The 21,951-nt window shown below is 39.4% G+C and overlaps 1 long non-coding RNA gene across 1 annotated transcript in view; it reads right to left on the reverse strand.

Moving 5' to 3' along the window:
• LOC128781238 (uncharacterized) overlaps window positions 1-21,951 on the reverse strand; it is an 86,957-nt gene that overhangs the window by 29,000 nt on the left and 36,006 nt on the right. The window contains exon 2 of the long non-coding RNA XR_008427181.1: window positions 14,836-14,952. This is a non-coding gene — a long non-coding RNA (uncharacterized lncRNA). The remainder of the gene's footprint in view (window positions 1-14,835; window positions 14,953-21,951) is intronic.

Here is a 21,951-nt window from a genome sequence, read left to right on the forward strand (position 1 = left end):
TAAAAGTCCAAGAGAACAGGCAACCAAACATTGCTTTTAAATCTATCTTGAATCTAAAGTGTATTAGAACTTATATCCTAGTTAATGTATTTATCATTGTATTTTCTAAATATTTAAGTGGATAGCAGATATACTATAATAAGAGCCTGGAAAACTTTTATCTGTGTCTTTGCATCTCCTTGACCTTAGGTATATGCAGGAAGGTCGCTGTGGGTTCTGGAATACCTCTGCAGGAATAAAAGAGGAAAACCTGCAACTCTCGGGATGTCAAGATTTTGGTAGATTGTACAGGAGTACTTGACTCTCATTTTCAGCTCATTCTTAAAAGAACCCACAGGCAAACAACTCCCAGAGATACACAAAGATATTTTAAGTTAGGTTTTTTCAGGATGAACTGTACAGACTTGTTGAGCTTCTGGCGGAGTTTGCACGTGTCCTTCATTAAGTATACGCACCAGCCCAAAGGGGAGTTGGCTCTGCTTGTGCAAGTTAGTGTGTTTATACCTTTCTGTTTGACAAAGGGGTTGTTTGTTGTCTAGCCCTGCCTGTTCATGCAAGTGAAGAGCAGATATAATCTTCTCAAACTCATGCACCTAGCAGAAAAACAAAATGAAATTACAATATCCAATATAGAATTTATTTCCCATTTTGTGTTTTCATATAACTCCAGGATATTCTCCTATTTAACAAGGATTACAGAGATGATTAAAACTACATACATTTATAGAAAGCAACAAAAGATATTGGTGCATTCCTTAGTTATATTTATGTTGTATTTTTCTTCCCACTTTCAAAATATCTTAAAATATTAATAGTGTCCACTTAAAAACTTTAGAAATACAAAGAATATATGTGTGTGTATAAATATATATCATATAGTCATATATCTTCATTAGGCACCTATCTTTTCTTAAAAGTAATATTAATCCTGAGCAAAGAAACTGATGGAGTTAGTATAACGCAGACATAGATAATCTTGTTTTATTTTGTTTCTCTCTACAGATGCAACCTGGCATGATAAAGCAATTTCATACCCGGGGAACATTGAACACATGCCGACTGAGGTCTCTTTCTTCAGAGGTTTTGCTTCAACTGCCTGCCCCCGCCACACATACACATTTTAATTCAGTCCAGGGTCATTACCACTGAAGCCTTTCCTCTTATTCTAATTTAAATTGGCCTTCTCTGTATTTGTACTTTAGTAGTAGTAAAGATAAGAGCTGTTAAGAATTTTTAGAGTTAAAATTTCCTTATTTTACATACAAGGAGAGCAAGATGCAGAAAGTTTTAGGACTTATCAAAAGGACCCAACCAGAACTCTCTTTTCTTCTCTGCGCATTCAATCTTGTTTCATTATGTCCTGCTGTTTATCCTTAAATATAGCATGTCTCTCAAACCCCGCTCTTACTCTAAAATTTAATGAAATTCCACTAAAACAATATACCTAGAAATCTTGATTTTTCTTCTTTTATAATCATATACAATTATAAGCAAATCATCAACACATTTTCTGATCAGAAAACATTGGATTATTGATCCCTGTTCCATTTTTTCATATATGGAACAGATTACCTACAAAGTTCATCTTCCCAATTGCGACTATTTTACAAACAGTATGAGAAAACCCAAAGCCAGACGTTGAATTCCTGAGCCCGTCTAGGAAAGCAATTTAAACTGGAGAGCTATGATGATGGCTTGGAGCATATGAACAAGGATTCATTATCCATAAACATGTTTTGATTCCGGAAATTTTGCACATGGGAGATGAACATGCTTTATGGGTCCTGTCAGGAAGTCTTCGATAAGCTATATTTATCACATCAACCTCTGATTCTTCGTCTGACACCAGCAAGTGAACAGCTGAGTCACATCGGTTTTGGTGGGGGGTGTTTTGGCCTGAGTCTTTGAAGCTGGACTGCAGCAGAGTCTTGGGAGGCAAACCCGCCATCCTCACATCTGGAAGTATTTCCCTCAAAGAAACTACAAAGCACGTTTATATTATTCAGTGTATACTCGACTACATTTTCCCTTTCCTTCCCAACAAAGAAAGAAAAAGAGAGTAAGTCATCCAAAAGGAATGGGGATTAAACAAGAATATAAATGAAAGTGATTTAAAACTGTACAGTTCTATGTAAATATGAATGATTATAAATGCGATGATCATAACCATGTGAAGAAAAATGACCATGTCTTTATTCTTCAGTGCTCACAGCCTTCCTACTATGTTCGTCACCATCAAAACATGAATGAGTGTATTTCCATCTTTTTTCAAAAAGGAAACTTTCTTGAGAAAAAAAATGATATTTCTATGTCAAATTCCTAATTAGATAGCTTATGGTATCTAGTTAGGCCAAGTTAGAAATTAACACAAATCATAAGAACAAACAAACACAAGAACACAACCCCAAAATAACAACAACAAAAAATGAGACATAGCTTCCCCAAATTTTGTGGCCAAAAGACTTGGTCAAGGACACCAGACATGGAAAAGCTCGTGGAAGTGAGGCTTGGCTACCTTTGTCCTCTGGGGATCCCACCCTCCCCTCGCCAGGGTGAATCTCCTCTAGACCTAATACTGCGATGCTTTCAATATAAAAAGCTATTGACACACCTTTATCTTCAAGTCAGAAATAGCTGATTATCTTGCTGGTCCTTGTGCAGATCCTATTCCTATCCAAAGCCAGGCCTATGAGCCCAGAGGTTAGAGGTCTCTGAAGAATCTAATCTTCAATTAAAAATAATAGAAGTTTAAAATAGCTTTTGACTTACAAGCAGGTTTTGCCAGTTTTGTGAGATATATTTACAGTGTTATCACAAGTCTCTAGTTGTCTATGAGACAGTGCATTTGGATGAATATCTCACATTGACTAACCTTCCTAGACTTTAGTAGGGCTCTCCCTGCTGGAAGGATCAATGAACGATTCAGTTTACTGAAAGTTGATAAATTATTAGTCAGCATGGGGTATAATAGCAGTATACAAATACTGAATAGCAGTATTTTAAATAGCAGTATACAAATACTGAAAATACGTAAGAAAGGACAACACTCCTCAGTAATTCTTATAGGCAAAAATTCCATGCAGTATAGGAATCTAATGTTCACTTGTTTATGTATCAGAACACACAAAAAAGAGAAGGGGCCTGTTTTAGACTTTTCTTGGTTGTGACAACATTCTTAGTGGTCACCAATATCTCATAATTGACACATTTCTTAAATCAAGCCTCCCTCACTATACCCTTTTCTCTCCAGTGCCCTCTAGCTTTATCTGTGCAGCGGTTCTGCCATCCTCTCACAGAGTTACCGTCTCCCTGAGGGCAGACCCATCGCTCTGAGCTCTCTACAGCCCCTAAAGGGCATTATTACCTATGACAGACTATGTAGCCATCTGGGGAGAAAACAATGATTTGCTTTGCTTTGCTTTTCCCCTGGGATGAGCCTTGGAAATTCACCTCTGTTATCATCTGATACAGAGGCAGTTGGATTTAATATACATCATTCACTTCTGTCTGGTTTTTTTCCCAAATGCCTTCCCATGGCTCCTGAAAAGGTATGTTTCATGTGTCAGCATGTGCTTACCTTTCGTAAAGTAAGTGGCTAAAGTACTGACTCTCTGGGGGTGTAGTGGAAGGAAGGCCAGAAGAAGAAAGGGCAAAACGTGACACAATGTCTATGTCGTGGGGAGGAGGCCATGGCCGTGGCCTTGGTAGGCAAAATACACGGACAGGCACCACACCCACTGCTGACCTTTCAGATTTGGAAACATACTCTTAGCCAAAGGCCTTCAGGGTTCCTGAACTGCTCTTGTTCTCTGACTAAAAAACAATCTCACTGAGGGCCAGTAAGATCAACCAGGTTTGAATGTGCATTGTTTGAACAACTACGATGGAGGCAGAAGTAATTTTGAAATCTGAGACATTTCAAGGCAAGCCAGCCCGGTGAGTGACCCTTGGCAGAGAGGGAACAAAGAGAAATTGGAGAAGAGTTTACCTACTTGGCAATTTTGCCCATTGCTGGCAGTCACTTCTTCTCAGATCAGAAGGCAATGGGAGAAAGGACACTGGATACATTGCCGACAGGACAGAGATGACAATTCTACTGCAAACAGTGACAGCAGCTAAGTTCACAGAAGCAGCCCATTGCGAATGGAGTGCTTCCCATAAACCCGGCACTGGCCTTTCACCTACTGTGCTGATCATTACTGTTTAAGTTTCATCACATTTTAGGTTGGCCCCTCCCCACTTCCCTTTGCAAAATGCTTTTCTAATTGTGTGTCTGCTCTAGGAGTGCCAGTCTTAGCACTCAGTCTTAGCTATGGAAAGGCATGGTCACTGAGTTACGCATGCAAGCTTGGTAGTGAACCTCATGGCACGCACGCGTGCACACACACACGCAGTTCAGAAACTGGCAAAGGTCCCAAGCAATTGAAACACTCTACAGTATTTTCCAGTCTAGACATAGGAAAGAGACTTTATCCTAACAACCAAACTGTAAAAATGGGAGCCCTGGAGATGCAAATGACTGTAGCTGTCACCTCAAGAGGAGACACACACACACACACACACAGAAGAGCAGGGACTAGAGGTGGAGGGAGGGAGTCTGGGCACTGAAGTGGTCCGCAATTCCTGTGCCCGTGAGGCCAGCTCAACGCTGTCCTTTGTGCACCCTGTTGTGTGAGCCGGTGATTCCATCCTTTCCCTCACTTTGAATCTACATCTTTTCTTCATTTACAAAAGTACACGAAACATCTCATTTACTCCTCACAACTTGAAGCCCCAACCAATCTCACCAATGAAGAAATGGCAACTTAAAAAGACAAAACAGTTAATGTTCCTCAAGGTCACACAGCTAATAAGTTGCAGCACAGCCAGGTCCAACCTGCAGGCTCTGAACTCCTAACTGCTAGGTTGTCCACCAGGGTCCTTAACCATCCTATGCTTTGTGCTTTAAGAACCATTTTATTGGCTGTTTCTTTCTTTCTTTTTTTTTTCTTGAGAGGATCAAACAAAATAACCTAAGGAACATCACTTTGACTAAGGCAGAATGTCATAAGCAAATGCATCTTCCCACCAGTCCAAGTGCCCGATGCCTGCTGGAGGCTATCTGGCTTGAAATACAATCTATTCTACATTACACTGGGCTTGCTAAATTCCTTGCTGATTCTACCATCTATGTCTTGCTTGTCTGTTTAATCTGGGGGTGAATTTTTTTATGCTAGACAAAAATTTATAGATGATAAATGGTTGCAGCATTAATGCAAACTTTAAAGCAGAGACGGCACAGCCTGAAGTCAGAGAGCATGCACCCTAAACTCCTGTGCCAACGTAAAAAGATGTGAGAAACAGGGAGGGTGTTAGAAGTAACACCCCGGAAAGTAAATGACAGCTCCCATAATTCTTTTAAAAAAGCTAATACTGCATCATTCAAGAATAATGTAAAAATGTCTTACACGCAATTGCTACGACAGGTAAAGATAAGGCAATGATGAATCTGACAAACGTGCAATCTTTGAAAGAAAAATACTATTTCTTCATATTTATTGAGCTTGGTACTACTTATGCCAAAGGATTATTTGTTCACTGGAGCTTCAGAAGCTATCTTAAAACACTAAAACATTGTTTCTGTGCTACACCTAGGCACACAGAATGTGGTTATATTACATGCAAGTTGTTGATGGAGTCAGAAATTATATGCAAATTGCCTGAGCCCTGTGCTCACCATGGTATGTGTCCAGTGAGTTCTGTTTTCTTACAAAAAAAAACAACAAAAGCATCTTTGTATCACTAATGACTGAATAGGTCAAATCAGAGTTAATTACATCAGGAATTTTAGGGTATTCTAGGTAAACAATAATTAGTGATTCTGAGCAATGACTAGTTCTTCATATTGTCACTCCAATAATAACCTTCAACGAAAACAAGGAAACCAAAGTGAATTACAATTCTGTGGAGCCACTTCTGGGGTAAATTACAGTAATTAGTCCATGTGTAGATTCTCTGATGACATGATTTGGTAAATGAGTCACATTTAAGGATACCAGCAGTGCTTCTCAAAGTGTGATCCTCGCCATCACTTCCTGTCCTGTTGAGAACAAGGACTTCAGTCCTGCTGACTCAGCACCTCTGGGAGCTCAGAAATACACATTTGTAATATGACTTCCAGCGATGTGTATGTATGTATTTGTGTAGTTTCCTCTTCAGAATTTGAGAACTAATGATCTTGAGAACCCATTGACTAGCTAGCTTGTCTCTTAATCTCTCTTCAGTATGTATTTGCTTAAGATTTTGACCACAATGTGAACCAGCACCTTCATCACAACCTAACCTGTTTCTATCGATAAAAGTCAGGTACTCTCTATTTTTGACCAGGAGGAGCCCTGTATGCTTTGGATGGCTAAGCTGGCTTTGTATCACAAAGAGCTCACCCGGCATGCTTGCCCGGGTGGACAGCATCTTTCTGCAACCAGCTGGTGTCTTCTGGGGATCTCCTGCTGTGAGTAATATCACAGAGTTCTGAACTAGGCATGGCAGAAACAAACAAGATTTGCCTAACTTCATGTACTTCCAGATTTTCATTAATAATTAAAGGTATCAGAGTGAAAAAGGAAGAAAACTTAGCCTAAATTATTTGAAAGAAGAAAATGTTTCAAATGTAAACTTTTCTTTATTATGACAAGAAACAGTAGTTGACCCACCTCATACACACATTACCAATCCCTTGTAAAAATGTGTTGACAACGCTGGCCAGGTGGCTCAGTTGGCTGGAGCATCATTCTGTATACCAGCAGGTGGCCAGTTTGATCCCTGGTAGGGGTAGGTATAGAAGGCAATTGATTGATGTTTCTCTCTCTCTCTCTCTCTCTCTCTCTCTCTCTCTCTCTCTCCCCCCTCTCTCTCTCTCTTTCTCCCCTTCCCACCCTCCCTCTTTCTCTCTCTAGAATCAGTGAGCATATCCTCAGGTGAGGATTTTTAAAACCATGTAGATAAATAAAGTGACCAGGGGAATTTGCATACAGAGGGTTTTCCTCTCATTCTAGCTTCTCATTAGAAAATAATGCCCTACTTTCCTACCATGGTAGCACTGTCCAAGCTGGCAGCATCTTTGTATGAAACCCAAAGAGAAAGCAGTCTGGGCCACATTCTCTACTGTCTGCATTAAAAAGTTATCAGCTTTCCAGAAGAGGTGAGGGCATTGAATTGCTCCCCGTGCAAGCCATGATACTGTATCCGAGGTCATCTTTAATTTGTTCCTGGCTGAGAAAGGACAAGAAGATTTCATTACACGCCCCTGGATTGTACAGACAGAGACATGTAGATGTGTAAAGATGTGGGGTTTTTTTTTGGGGGGGGACACAATTGGGGGCAATATTTAGCTTTGTTTATATTATTTGGGTCAAGCTGATTTCTTTTTTGTTCATAATCACTAATTATTATTTACATAGAATAACCTAAAATTTCTGATGAAATTGCGCTTTGATTTGATCTGTTCAGTGACTGGGGTTCAAAGTTACTTTTGTTTTTTTGTAAGAGAAAAGGACTGACTGGACACCCACCACGGTGAGCGCAGGGCTCAGGCAACTTGTGAAACTCAGATCGACAGACTTTTGTTTCCATTCAAAGTCCTTCGTATAATGAGCAATGTATTTCTCATAGCACTCAGCATCAGAAAAAGCATGCAGACAATTTGCCATGAGGATTGTAATGTACCACGGCAGTGTTTGTCTTTGCTACCTGAAATCACAAGGACGGGTTTTGTTCTGAATCATATTAACTTTTATTGACCCCTCACCCTGACTTTAATAAGGTTTTTATTTTTCTTTAGTCATGTGTACATCAAATCCATTTTTGGAAACACTTAAACTGTTGTAATAGTACATGGAATGACAAAGGCAGGTGTCATTTTGCAATGGATGGCTTTGCATTACAGCTGGTGGGGTTTTCAAGAAAGTTTGTTGACTCACTTATTCATGTAAACAAAACCACAAATTCAAGTTGTACAAGCACAAAAACAACAGAGCTTACCAAGGTACACTGATATGTTTAATGCATTATTATTTATACATCTTGTTGTGCTAGCTCTGATAAAGGCCATTATTATCTTGTCCTGCTCAGCCTTAATAATACGATGCTTTACTCATTATGTCAAAAAAATGCCTCCCATGTCCTTACATGTAGGTTGGATTTTATTCCCTTATTGTACTTTATTCAAACCAAGGGGCATGAGAAGTTAGTACCTTTCACCTAGATTCTGTCAACCTTGTGACATGTCTTTCTATGCCAAACGTTTTTAGGCACTGTTGTCAGACTAATTTTCCTGGGGACTAATTCCAATAAAACTTAAGTGATTTATCCAGGCATCCAAAGCCTTCTATGGTCTTGATACAACTTGTCTTTCAAAGTCAATTTCTCACCATGCCTCCCACAAGCGTTCCACTCAGCCAAACTCTTCTTCCACTTTACTCCCCTTTGCTTTCCAACTTCCAGGTAGAAGACTAACAACTAAATGTCATTTAGTTAGTCTTTGAACACTTAGATTATATAATTATCTTTAAGGACATCAAAAAGCCTTGCAAGAAGCTGCCAATAAAAGCAGGTTCTTTTCTCTCTGTAACTCTCATAGCTTCTTTTACATTTTTCTTACCACATGAATCTCTCATGATCATGATTAGGGAACAGGTCTCAGTTCCCCCGCAAGAACAAAAGCAGGATCTGTTACTGTTAGGACAATTCCAGTATATTCTCCATGGCATAGTGGGCAGACACTCAACTGTTTATCGAATGAATTGAATTCAAATCGCCTCATTTTCAAGAAATTATTAATCATTTGTATTTTTCTCAACAATACTGTGGACACCAAAGACATAAAGCAATCTGAATAATATTGAGCTAAAAAGGGAGTCAGCAGAGCAGGGCACAGATCTGACCTGACAGAGGAAGGTTCACTGGGGAGAACTCCTGGATTCAGGATCAGTAGCAGGTGTCTGGTCTCCCCCGCCCCATCACACTCTGGAGTGGTGCACAGCCATCTCAGCCAGCCAGCCATCTGTCCCCGGGAGGCACACTCCTCTTAGATGTGTTATACTGACGGTCTTTAAACAATTGAATTCAAAAAAAAGATGTATGCAATGGTGCAATCTTGTCTCTAGCCCCAACCTTCCAGATCGGTGTAGTCCTTCATAGGCTCAGGCATCCAAGCCTTAAAATTGCAGCTGCAAGACATAAAAAGCTCCCAGCAGAATTCACCACATCAGGAATCCTGCTCAGGAAAGCACTAGACCTGCCCTGGCATGTTGGGGAAGCTGTGGTCCAAGCCTAGTGGCTGACCAGTGCTATCAGTAGGAAGCCATACTTGTCTCTATGGTGTTTTGCAGGAGGAAACCCTTTTTCTAAGATATCAGCTTTCAGGAGATCAGTCGGAGACCAATTTACTCTTAGCTTTCATATATGCATAGTTCTAAAACAACCTGAATTATATTAGTTATGTAAAACATATGTCTTAGGGCAGAGGCCCAAGTATATATGAATCAAGTCATTCCCAGAAGCTGTAATGTGTGTGTGAAGCCCTCGCCATCAGGGATGAATGCCTTCATTAAAGTCAAATTGATCAGTGAGCTAAGTCAGCAGAACACCCAGCCTGAGTTTGTGCCTCAGGTTTCTAGCACTCCCCTTACAAGGAATTTTCTGAAGGTCTTTCTTAGGAATCAGGTGAAGGGGGGAATCTTCCATATATTCTCACAAAACAAGAAAATACTATCATTAATTTCCTATGAGACAAGAGGACTTGCGAGTCCAAAGGATTCTGTTTTTATCATTGCTTTGAAGTCTAGAGAAGCATGATTCTGGTTGTCATTCATTTTAATGGGTTAAAGATCAAGGGAAGAACCATCTGGGTTAGATATGCCAACCACATACCTAACTATTGGCCCCAGAGTGCTCTGGGAGAAGGGCTGTGGTGCTCAGAAATGGTGTCCAAATTCATGACAAATCCCCACCTAAAAAGCAGGAGAGAAAACCAGAAAAAAAAAGAGATTTGCTCTGCCACTGAACAGCTGGGAGGTGCAATGGGAGCATGTACCCTCTCACCACTGAGGGACGAGATTACAAAGGGAAAGGGCGACTTACACTAATTCATACCAGCTTGGGATTGAATGAGGGGCAGCTGTCAGAACTCTAAGTCAGGAAGTTCAGAGAGGGGCAGAGACATTGTCCCAACTCCCCAACACCTGGACTGCTGGCCATTATGAAGCAGAGGACCCAGCAAGGAGTAAGAAGAGCAGGAAAACATAATTCCTTCAGCCATTGCAGGAGGGAGCAAGGAGAGGGAATGTGTCAGGATAGAAACAGAGGCCTGAGCTCACATATATCTCAGCTTCCTGGGTGATGGCCTAAGGGATGTGGCCACCAGACACAAGGACATCCTAGAGTGTGACAAAGCCTGGCACTCCCTGGCAGGGCCAGCACCCCCCCCCACAAAACCTTTGTTCTGCATAGTTGCTGAGTGGATTTGGAAATGGAGTATAATTTTTAAAACAGGTGCAATTTGGGTAATGTCCCCAAACTGAAAAAAAACCCTTGTAATTCTTTAAGATGCATAGTTTTAAATAAATATTCCAGAGAAGCACATGTACAACGTACACAATGCTGGCCACAGAGATCATTGTTAGGAGGAACAAGCAAAGATGAATTTTTATAAATGAAAAATATTTGTTGAAATGGACAATTTTTTTTTACAGAACTACTGACTCCTTTCTCATTATTCACAATTTAGAGTCCCAAATGTTGCAGTCCCGAGAAATTTCTAACTCTGTACACTGGAAGTATTGTACTTCTAGTATTATGTTGAACAGCGTACATTATTTCCTAATATGCACTTTTTGAAAGTTGCATTGCTCGACAACAACAGGGTACAAATTCATAATTAAAATAGCCCATGTCCCTGGGGTTAATCATGACATGTTTTTGCTTTTCAGCAAAAAATGTAAGTTCTTATATTTTCATGGTTTACTGAGTTTTCTCTTTCAAAATTGAATAACCCAGTATATTGAAAAGTATACTAAGTTCCATGTTGTCTATATAAATTGTCATTGTTCTATTTAAAAGGAGGTAGGCTATTTTCCTTTCACTGACTTACCAGATGTTAAGAATTTCAAAAAAAATCTATTATCTAAAACTTTATAAGCAGTGATTCAAACTAGCCTGGCATTTCATCTATACAATTTTTAAAACATGAAAAATATTATCTACTGAAGTACTTTAGAATAGGCATAATGTAGAAATTAAACTACTTCTCTATTGTGTCCAAACTGCTAGGCTAACATTTCCTCTGGTCTTTAAAGTAACAAATGAAGTTTGCAATTATACAAAACTAAAAATCTCCGTGCAGTTTTCTAAAGAACTGGAATAGCCACTATGAATAATTTATTGGCTCTCATCAAGATAATTCTTACTTTATGGAAAATAAGCTTTAAACAACTGGAAGATTAGTCAGACTTTATATGCTATTTCCTTTATTAAAAAATCCATTCATAGATGTCTCAATTTCTAAACTCCCTAAACTTAATATTATGCTCTTTTATGCCATCCTACCGTTCCCTACAGTACAGCATTTTAATATGGTTTCACAGTGTCACCAACAAATATGACTAAGTAGGTGATAGAAAAAGAAAACAAGAAATAGGAGAGATGTAGAAATGACAGGCTGCAGGCCCAGTGGAATTTGCTGCAGACTGCCTTTCTCCAGGCTCGGCAGCATCCCACCCTGGTTCCCTTTGAAAAAGAGAGAGAGCGCGAGAGAGCGAGAGAATGCACCTGATTGGTTTATTTGTGGTTCTCCCAGGTGTGTTATTTAATATATCTCTATGCCATTTTATTGAGGTTAAAAGAGGTCTTAGCATATAGGATTACCTCTTATGCAGCGCAGAATTGCTTAAGAAATATCACACACTCATAATGCATGGTTTCCCATCTATTATAAATTTTAATAAAATATGTCAGTCTTTTTTATAGTACTTCATGCTGGAATAAGCACAAAATAAATGAATGTGATGTCAAATGAGGTTTTGATCAATAGCTATAGAAAATTAAATCTACTCTTTGCAGGGCATTTGATAGGGTATTACAGTTTGAAATCACTGCCCCTTTCCCAGTATTCCATCGTCTTCATCTCTATGTAACCACAGTGGGGTGACACCAGCAGCAGACATGCCTCACATGAATATATAGACCTGCATTGACGTCCCCTTGAACATTGCCAACGCTATTCTGAGTAGTCATTTGAGCAGTTTAAGTGACTCAAGGGGAAATTCAGTCGGCAAAGTAAAGAGGAATCCTTTTAGCTTATGTGATCCCTAATTAGGTGGATCAATAGAATAGCTGTCACATTATGGAAGGCCATTCATGCCTGCTAATTAATCAAAAGTAAAGTTCATCAAAGCTTGGAGTGTATTTACTGTACTTCATTTTCTACCATTAGCTGTTAGGAAACAGACGAGATCTCGTTTCTGACTGTACTCTTGTCTAATTAGTTCAGAGATGCCACAGTCTCGTGTTTGTCATAAAGAAGTTACACACAGTAGCCCACGGCCGCTGACTGGAGAAGTCACCAGGGTCAGGTGCCACGGAGCAAACCAGAACCCATCTTCCTGGAGCTCGTCCCTGACCTAATTTTTTCTGCACTGTGAGAGTAGAAGTCAGTTAGATTATAAAACACTCAAACAAAGAAAAGAAAAGAAAAAAAAGAACCCTGCTAAGCAGTATCATGAGATCATGGATTTAAAGTATCCCAGAACCACTCAGCTGGAAAAATGGCTTAAAAGGCAAAATGCATTGCAGTAATACTGCATTGAAGCATAGTGCTAATTCTTATCCTTTGTTTATTAAGTTAAAAGTTCCTTTCACTTATATTATCTTTATCACCTCTCTCTCCCCAAAAGACAATAAAATCTATATAACCTCTCAACTTTAAAATTTTGAATATATATACATACACACACACACACACACACACCCCTATAAGAAGCATGCAAGTAGCTTAATTTCAAATAATACTATGGATTCTATTTCATAAATAGCTTCTGAGAGCTGCCTCTCTTCTTTAAGCCCTCGTCCATGCAGTGAACAGGAATTTTAAAACACAAGTTAGGTCTGAGGTATGTGGAGACATAGCGATGATAGGACATTGTCCCTATATCCTCAAGTAACTCATAGGAGGACATCAAGAAAGCACTGGGACAAGAGCAGCGGTAAAATATGCAAAACGTGGTTGTGACAATAGGGTCAGATATAGCTGGAAGGGGTACCAGTTCAGATTGTGTCTGGGAAGGCAGCTCTAGGGAGATGACTCTGATGGAGCTCTCAAAGAATACGAAGGAAGTAACCAAGTAAAAAACTCAGGGTGGGGCTGTGGGGGAGGGCAGTGGTCACAAATGCAAGAGAGGAGTGTGCCAGGAGGAAGGAACACCGTGTATAAAAGTTCAGAGGGGATAAAAAGCTTGCTTTGTTCTGAGACATTATTTTAATCAAGTTTTTATCTTTTGTTTTTCTTTGTTTCTTAATTATCTTAGGAATAAGAATTGGAAGTTCAAACAGGAAGGGCAAGGCAAAAAAGGAGCTCAAACCGTCTCCTGCAGGCAGTGAAAAGCCATTGAAAACAGCTTAAAGCAGAGAGTGGCATGATTGAGTTTTTGTTTTTTCATGATTCAGGCAATATTTCTGACCTAAGGCTGCAGAAGAAGAGGAAAAAAAGAGAGAGAGAAATTATCACTTCACTGAGAGTTTACCGTGTTCTAGGCACTGTGTTGGGTACCCTTCACATCAAATAAACGTCTTCAGTGCCTCTCCCTGAATTCTGGTTCCTGGAGGCCGACCTCAGGAGAAACCCATCCTTACCACGTCACACTAGTTTGCACAGAAAGTTTCACATGGTTTTATTCATTTCTTCCTAACAGAATACAGGAGTCTAGGTAATGCCACTTCGCGTAGTGAAGGTGTGACGTTTTAAAATTTGGAAGCAATTTGGGACTTTTGAACATATTCTGTTTATAGCTTGAAGATGAGAATCTATTTTTAAATGCTCTGAGTCCCATCGTGAGCCTTTTGGAAAAAGGCAATTGATGAGGGAGGGAGGTGGCGAGGTTGCACAGAGGGATCTTGCAGGGGGTGGTAATTATAGCACAATTGCCCTATTTATCATCACACATTACCAAAAAGGCAAAAATAGGATAGCAAAGCACTCGTCATGGAAAATAAACTGTGCCGCATGTCTCCTCTCTGTCATCACGTGGACGACTTTCTCAGTGTGCGTTTCTGTCCAAATCCCACATCTAAACACCATTGGCGATTTGCTCAGGGACACTATGATCTCACTGTGGGAATGAGGCAAAAGAAGGCAAAAGCAAAGGAAGGAGACTGCCAGGAAGCCAGGCCAAGGACAAAAATACATAAAATGAAGGAAATAGAGGAGAGAAAAAAATAATAAACTTCAGGGAGAGAATGCCAAGGGAAGATGTTTTTTAAATTTTTTTCTGGTTCTGAAATCAGCAGGCTGAATGCATAATCAGGATATAAGGACTGTATTGAGCGCTGTTCATGGTCAGAAGGAAAATCTGAGTCAATGAAAAATAAAATATTTCTGGACACTTAACTACTAATACAGAATATAAATAAATTTTCCAGGCAATGTTGGCAAATTAGATGCTTCCTATGATATTCTTCCCTTTTGAGGACGTTCTATTCTAAATATATCACTTTCAATTCATCATTTTTAAAGCACAACATACAATTAAAATGATCTTACTTTACTCTAAATCACACTTCTTTCCTGCAATAAATGGTGCTTACCTTGTCCTCTACTTTGTCCCTTTAGAATCTTTAATGCACTAAAGGTTTTCCTAAGCGAGGTTACCACTCCATGGTTGCAGTTTGTCCAGGTGCGTCAGCATAATCAAAATCGGAATACTGCAGAGACCAAAATCAAGGTTAGTTTAACAAGTACATGTACTAGAATTATTTCAGCATCTTTTCCCCATTTACAGTTCAGAGGTATTATTAATATTACTTAGCTTCTATTCTGTTAACCAACAAATGTTTTATAATCTGCACTTCCATGTGAGTCTACTAGAAAACGTTTAAAACTTACTCTGAATCACTCCAGAACCCAACCAGTGGTGACTTAAAAGTAAAATTGTGTTCCTCGTGGGTTTGGTGGGCATCCTTTTCTTTAAATCTCAGTTTTAATATGTTACTCTAATTCAATAGGTAAACTAACCAAAGGATAGAAAAGAAAATTAACACAAGAAAAAACACCCAATTTATTCATCTGTGTGCATATCAATGTGCATAATAACAGTATCAGCATTGGTAAGAGTACCATTTATTCAAGAAAGATCAGAGTGTGAATTGTCACAAAGTTACTAGAGGCAGTCAGACAATGTTACTGAATACCTCAAATCTGTACATACACATTAACAATTGATAATGAAACACACAGCATTTGAAAATTACAATATATAATTCACCAGTACTGTCTTAAGGCAGGTAGCTCTTGAAAGTGCCACACTTCCTCAATAATGCCAAAATATGGATCCTGCAGGATTTCTTTTCTATTACCAAGATTCAGTGTTTTATACACTGATTCTTGTTATTTCAAAAATGGATCTCTGTGTCAGAAGTCTTATCAAGTATAGAAAAAGAGATGATTGATTAGAGAAGAGTGCATTTTTTATTATTTCAGCAACTATGTTTTGGAATTTCATTTTTTCCCCCATAATACTCTTTCATTTTCAGTGATAAGAGTATGTATGTCTTCTAGGAATAAAATATTAGAGAATATTTCTTCTGATTATCACACCCATTTACAAAAAAAATGTACAAAGAAAGTGAGTCGGGGTTTTACGAACTTCACAGGAGCAACTGGCAATGCTGATTACAATCACCTTTTGTAAAAGGTTCTCGGCATATCCACTGTATGCAATTTTATAAATGGGGACCATACCATCTATGCTACTTCCTGCCACCCCCAGGATTCCACTCATCACCACCCTTCTTTGGGTACTGAAGTGTTACATGGCAAAACGATGCAAAGAGAAGCGTTCAAAAGAAGACATACATAGAAGAAGGACAAGGAGAGTCTTGAACCCAGTGTCTCTGGTCCTCTCCCTGTGGAGTCAGGACGTGTCACCCTCTTCACACATCAGTGTGTGGCGATATAGAACATTGCCAACCAGGCAAGTTCACAGTGCCCAGGGGTTTTATTGGTGCTTTATGATTGATTGAATCATTAGCTGGAAAGTCAGATTTACAGAGGTTGAGTTAATATCACGAAGCTTACCGCCTCCACCCTCACGTGCCATAGTCATTGCTTCTGGTGTGGCCAGGCTCCACCCCGTCACCTGGGTAATGTAAACCATCTGGGCACAACACACTACATGTCATTGGGAATATGATAATAAACATGGTTTTTAAACTTTAAATATATTAATAAATATGATATGCCAACATTTAACTTCTTGATACCTTGGTTTTCTTTTCCATCAAATAAGGGAGGTTTGACTAAGACTGACTTTTAACAGGACCTCAAATGAACATTGAGTAGGTGACTAATTAATGGAATGAATAAATGCTAGACAAATATTCCATAATCTCATGTTCCCTTATCCAAAAAAACTTTACAACTAGTTATTTCTTGAGTCCTTTTGAAACTCTACCATAGACGTCTCTATTACCTCATTCCCACAAAATCCCTGATTGTTTTTAGTAGTAGTCATTTTCACTGTAATTTATTCAGCCCCCAAATCAGAAAACTAAAATCCTCACATTTCTTTCAGTCTGAGAATAAACCTGAGGAAACAAACAAAACAAAATACTAAGAATAAGTACAGTCCCACTCAGTGTTCGTTTCTCTGTTCTATCTGTTCAAAAAGTCAACTCCCTCCACACATCATGTCTCACTGTTGTCATACTTTCTGATGTGCATTTAAAAATAACTCACACTAGCCCTGGCCAGGTAGTTCAGTTGGTTGGAGCATCGTCCCAAACATGAAAACATTGCAGGTTCAATTCCTGGTCAGGGCACATGTCTAAGTTTCAGGTTTGGTCCCTAGTTGGGGCACATATGGGAGGCAAGAGATAGATGTTTCTCTCTCATGTCAATGTCTCTGTCTCTCTCTCCCCCCCACTTCCTCTCTCTCTAAAATCAATAAATATGCCCTCCCATGTGGATTAAATAAATAAATAAAATTTAATTAATTAATTAACTTACACTAGATAAAGCCATGGAATTTCTCTCTATACAAACAACCAGTGTAACAAATAAGGAAACCACAAATAAAAATTACATTGTGCAAGACTTTTGCAAAACACGGGATCTAAAATAAGAATTTAGGAACACAGAGTTTAGCTGACTTGACTGTGTTTCTTGTGTAAAGTCAGTTTAGACATTAATTTAGGATGCAATCATATAGTAATAATGAGGACACCTCTGATTCTTTCAATAGAGCTTTAACCTCCCAGTGTGACCCCTGGTCAACCAAGAGTCAATGGCCTGAGCAGCAGTGGAAGGGGAGGTCACATGTAGCTCTTGTGCTTCTTTAATCTCTGCTCATCTGTGCAAGTAAACCTACTTCTTAGAAAGCCTTTAAAGGTGAAAACCAAGCTGCCAATTTCCCTCTTTCTTTCACAGAAATGCCTTCAAGCACTTGAGGAAGGCCACAGTATTCATCATTATGCTAATTTATATGTCATATGGTTTATTTTAAGCTTTTAACCCATTTTTATACCTGCTTCGCATATTACATGTTTGATGTTTAATGTAAGTATAAACTATACCTTGGAATCCTCATCAACTTCAAGAGGCTTTGAAAAGTGGAAAGAAGAGAAAGAAGATGGTTTTAAGAGATGAAAGACTCCTAACATCAAAAATTTCATAAAATAATCATATTTTTCAGAGATATTTTCTCTTCACTGTGCATCTTTTAAAATTTAGGTTTATTAAGACTCTCAGAATCCTGTAGGAAAATCTGAAAATATCTCCTCAACATCAAATCTAGATTACAAGTCTAACCCATACGCAAGAAGAAAGGGCTCCATCAGAGTCCCCCAGCTCTCTCTTGGGCTGGCTTTAGTTTTCAAGAATAGGGACCATATCTACACTCTGAGCATCATTTGTAGCAACTGGTTGCTCAATTACCAGAGCCCCAAACTCTCTCATACACTGAGTTGCCATGGGATTATGATTGGGCAGTGTAACCTTGGGCAAGTAACCTAAGCTTTCTGTGAAATGTATACTGCCTACTTTCAGCTTGTTAAAGCACACACCTTTTGAATACATATGCAATTCTTAGCAGCCTCTACCCATCTGGCTTAGTCCTAGAGAGGTACCAAAGTCACAAGACCAGAGTTCATTCTAATTCCAACATAACTTCAATCACTTAGTATTTCTTGTATAACATACAGTAGACAACTCTCCTCAGCAATATTTCTTATTTACAAGGTCTGTCCAGAAACTATCTGGCCATGTAATATTAAAAATAGAGACATTTATTGAAGAAGATACAAGATATAAGAAACATTGTACATAGGACAATGGTATCTCAGTCTCCTTCAAAGTAGGCATCTTGGGACCTCATATAGTTCTCCCAATCGTCATTAGCTGCCCCCTCATATTCTCCTTGATTTCATTGGCAGTCTGAAATCTCTTCCTTTTCAAAGGTGATTTTAGTTTTGGGAAAAGCCAGAAATCACGGGGTGCCAAATCTGGGCTGTAGTGGGGCTGAGTCACCTGGGCCATTTGATGTTTCACAAAAAAACTCTGCACTAGACGTGATGCACCAGCAGGCTCATTGCTGTGATGAAGCTGCCAATCACCTGTTGCCCATAGCTGCAGCCTTCCAAATCATCTGAATAGTTTCCATGGAGAAATGTCCAAGCTTAACACAAAATTTGATTCAGATTCACTGCTCTACCCACTCAGTCATTTTGAATGCAATGGCCACACAGTACACATGCTCACTCAGTGGCATCTATCCCCACCACGGACTAGTACAGTGAAGTCATCATTATTCATGCATGTGCACTCCAGTCCACTCTCCTTGAGTGCTAGATTACATCAATGTCATGTAAGCCATTCTCATTATATTAACAATGGTTTGACTTTTCCCAGACAGACCTCGTATTATTTCTTTCTCTCCCACTCACATGCCATCAACCACCACAGTTGCTTTAGTATCAAGCCTTCACTCCCCTAAACATACTGCTGTACACCGCAAGACTGTTACACTTCTTCTTCTCTTCCTCTACTTCTCAGGCACCTTCTATCCTCAAGTCCTCGACTATGTAACAAACTTACCCTAAACCCATCTTGGATTTATCACGTTCACCTCAAAGAACTTTATATTACCCAAAAGTCCATAGGTGTCTGCTCAAATGCTGAAGGTTGCATTAAAAAATGTTAGATCAACAGTATGAACTGTTCACAGGCCAGGACAGGCTGAATCTGTATGGTGAATAATGTGTCTGGGTGCTGGTTAGTATAAAGAGAGGCTCTTCAGAAATGCCTTAAATCCAGAAGATGAAACCAAAGTGTATGCAAAGAGTAATCAAAGTATAATCTGTGTGGTAGCTCATGAGTCAGACAAGACATAAGAGCAACAAAAAATATTTAGAAAGTAAATATTATCCAGATGACAAGTGAGTCTAGAGGTTAGAATAGGCAAGCCAAAACAAAAAGAAAAATAAATAAATGAAAAAGAAGTGTCAGTGTCTTAGCTTGAGTTTTCCCCATAGACAATACATGAGATAAATGCTTCTTATAGGTAGATTATTTGGAAATGTCATCCCAGGGAACGATGGAGAGGTAGAGTCAATCAAATGAGAAAAGAAAGAAAGCAGATAAAGGGATGGGTCACCTAGTTAACCACAGCCCTGGATAACAGGTGATTAAATCTGAGGGACTTTTTAGGAGCTGTCTGTCAAGGAGACAAAGAAGAACCATTTATGCATTAGGTTCCTTTCCATTAGCAAGAGAGAGTTGGAAGGGTATTAACTGCCCCAGACTTCTGCATGGCCCAATCAGGGTGCTGAGATTGGTATGGCTGCCACATGCTGCTAAATCAGAGAAGCCCCTGGGGCAGGAAGTGAGAGGAGAGTATGCAGTAGCGTCTGAGGTAAGGTGCTGCCCCATTGCAGCTGTCCAAAGCTGGTTGAAACCTGGGTGGAACTGGTTGGAATAAGTGGTGCTAACAGATTTAAATGAGAAAATAAGAGGTGTGTGAAATAACCAGCAACCCTTCTAAGTAGCCACAAGTTGGGAGGTTCATCCAAAAGGATCTGATGGTTGAGTTTACATGAGACAAACCCAGTGGATTGGACTAGGCAGATGGCTAGCAGGATGGCTGCCCTTTGCACCATGAGGGACCAACCAGTTTATGAGATACATGCAGAGTTCTGTCCTCTGCGGATTCCACAGTAGGGTGTATACTAGAACGGAATCTAAAAGTGTGCCTATCTTTCGGAATTTAGAAACAAAAAATAACTTGGTGCAAAAAGGTGTACTAAACATCTTTAAATAAAGAAATGCATGCATTAAGCCAGATCAAGAATAGCAAGGTATTTGTATCATAACAGAGATCTGTGTGGTAAACCCAGAAATAGCAGGGAGCGGAGAACATTGGGAAAAGTAAGCAGATGTTGAAGTTCAATTAGAAGCAGAGAAGAGAAAATTTAGGTTTTTATTAGTTATTGTTTTGCTTCAGATTGATGTTTAGACCTAAATCCAGGGAACAGCTGATGTGACTGAACTTTGAGACTATAATTAAATTGACATCTGGGATTTACCTAATTATTCCAGGAACCAAAAGAATTTGAATACTTGAAAACATTTGATATTCAAATTTCATAATTGTCAGGTATTAGGCAATTCCACGGGTAGGATGATTTCTTTCTTGTTCTTTCGGTCAAAATTTCATGGGCAAATGACCAGTCTTAGGAAGTCATGGCAAAGGTGGGGCCATCTGGGGACTCTTCAGAGTGCTTGACCTCCCACTGCATTCCTCTGCACCTGCAGAACTGACGCTGGCTTGGCAGGACTTTCCAGGGATCAGCCTTCACATACTGGTCTTGCTACCGGGCTAACTCGCCTGCTTGCTTGCAGGCTGTTGGTCTGAATGCCAAGCCTTAACTGTTCCTTCATGCTAGGTTTGGGAGCCAAGCCCTGCCTCATCCTCAGGTTCTTGCAATCTGTCACTGCCCGAGCTAGCTTGTCTGCGTGCCTTTGCCAAGCCAAGTGAGTCCTTGGCCTGCACAACCTGACTACACCTTTGTTTGTGCTACATACCACTGAACATCTAGAGAATTACGATAATGGGCATGACAGTAACTAGTACTTGTAACTGCTTCAAGGTTTTTGCTGAGGCTTTTGTTTTTTAAAGAATGTAGGAATATACATTCCTCCTACAATTTTGTTTGTACGACGAAGAGAAAAATAGCAGAATCAGACACTGTTCTAGGGCAGGAATATATACATAAGAAGAAAGATTTCCTATGGATCTTAGAAACCTACAATGAAAAGAATCTGGAGTAACTTTAAGTATGTACCTTAAGAATGTGTTTAATTTTATTTGCATTTGAGATATGTTAATACTCTGAGTGAGAGTTGGAGGGTCAATTCTGTTTATTTGTAAACATAGTGTTTAAATGAATTATTTTCTTTATTTCCCCTTACAACTAATTTTGTATTTAGAATATTGTTAGGTATCAGGTACTTCTGAGCTAAGACTCCGAACTTCTCTTCCTTATGTATTTTGTTCATCATCTTCTATAATTACTGAAGTTATTTCTTCCAGGATTCCAAACATTATTGTACATGGTTTGAATCACCTGCAGAGCTTTAGAAATTACAGGGGCCTCTCCCTCAGAGACACTGACTTAATCCTGGGCATACAGATTTTTTCAAGCTCCCCA

This window comes from Desmodus rotundus, chromosome 6 (genome assembly GCF_022682495.2).
Source record: "Desmodus rotundus isolate HL8 chromosome 6, HLdesRot8A.1, whole genome shotgun sequence".
NCBI lineage: Eukaryota > Metazoa > Chordata > Mammalia > Chiroptera > Phyllostomidae > Desmodus > Desmodus rotundus.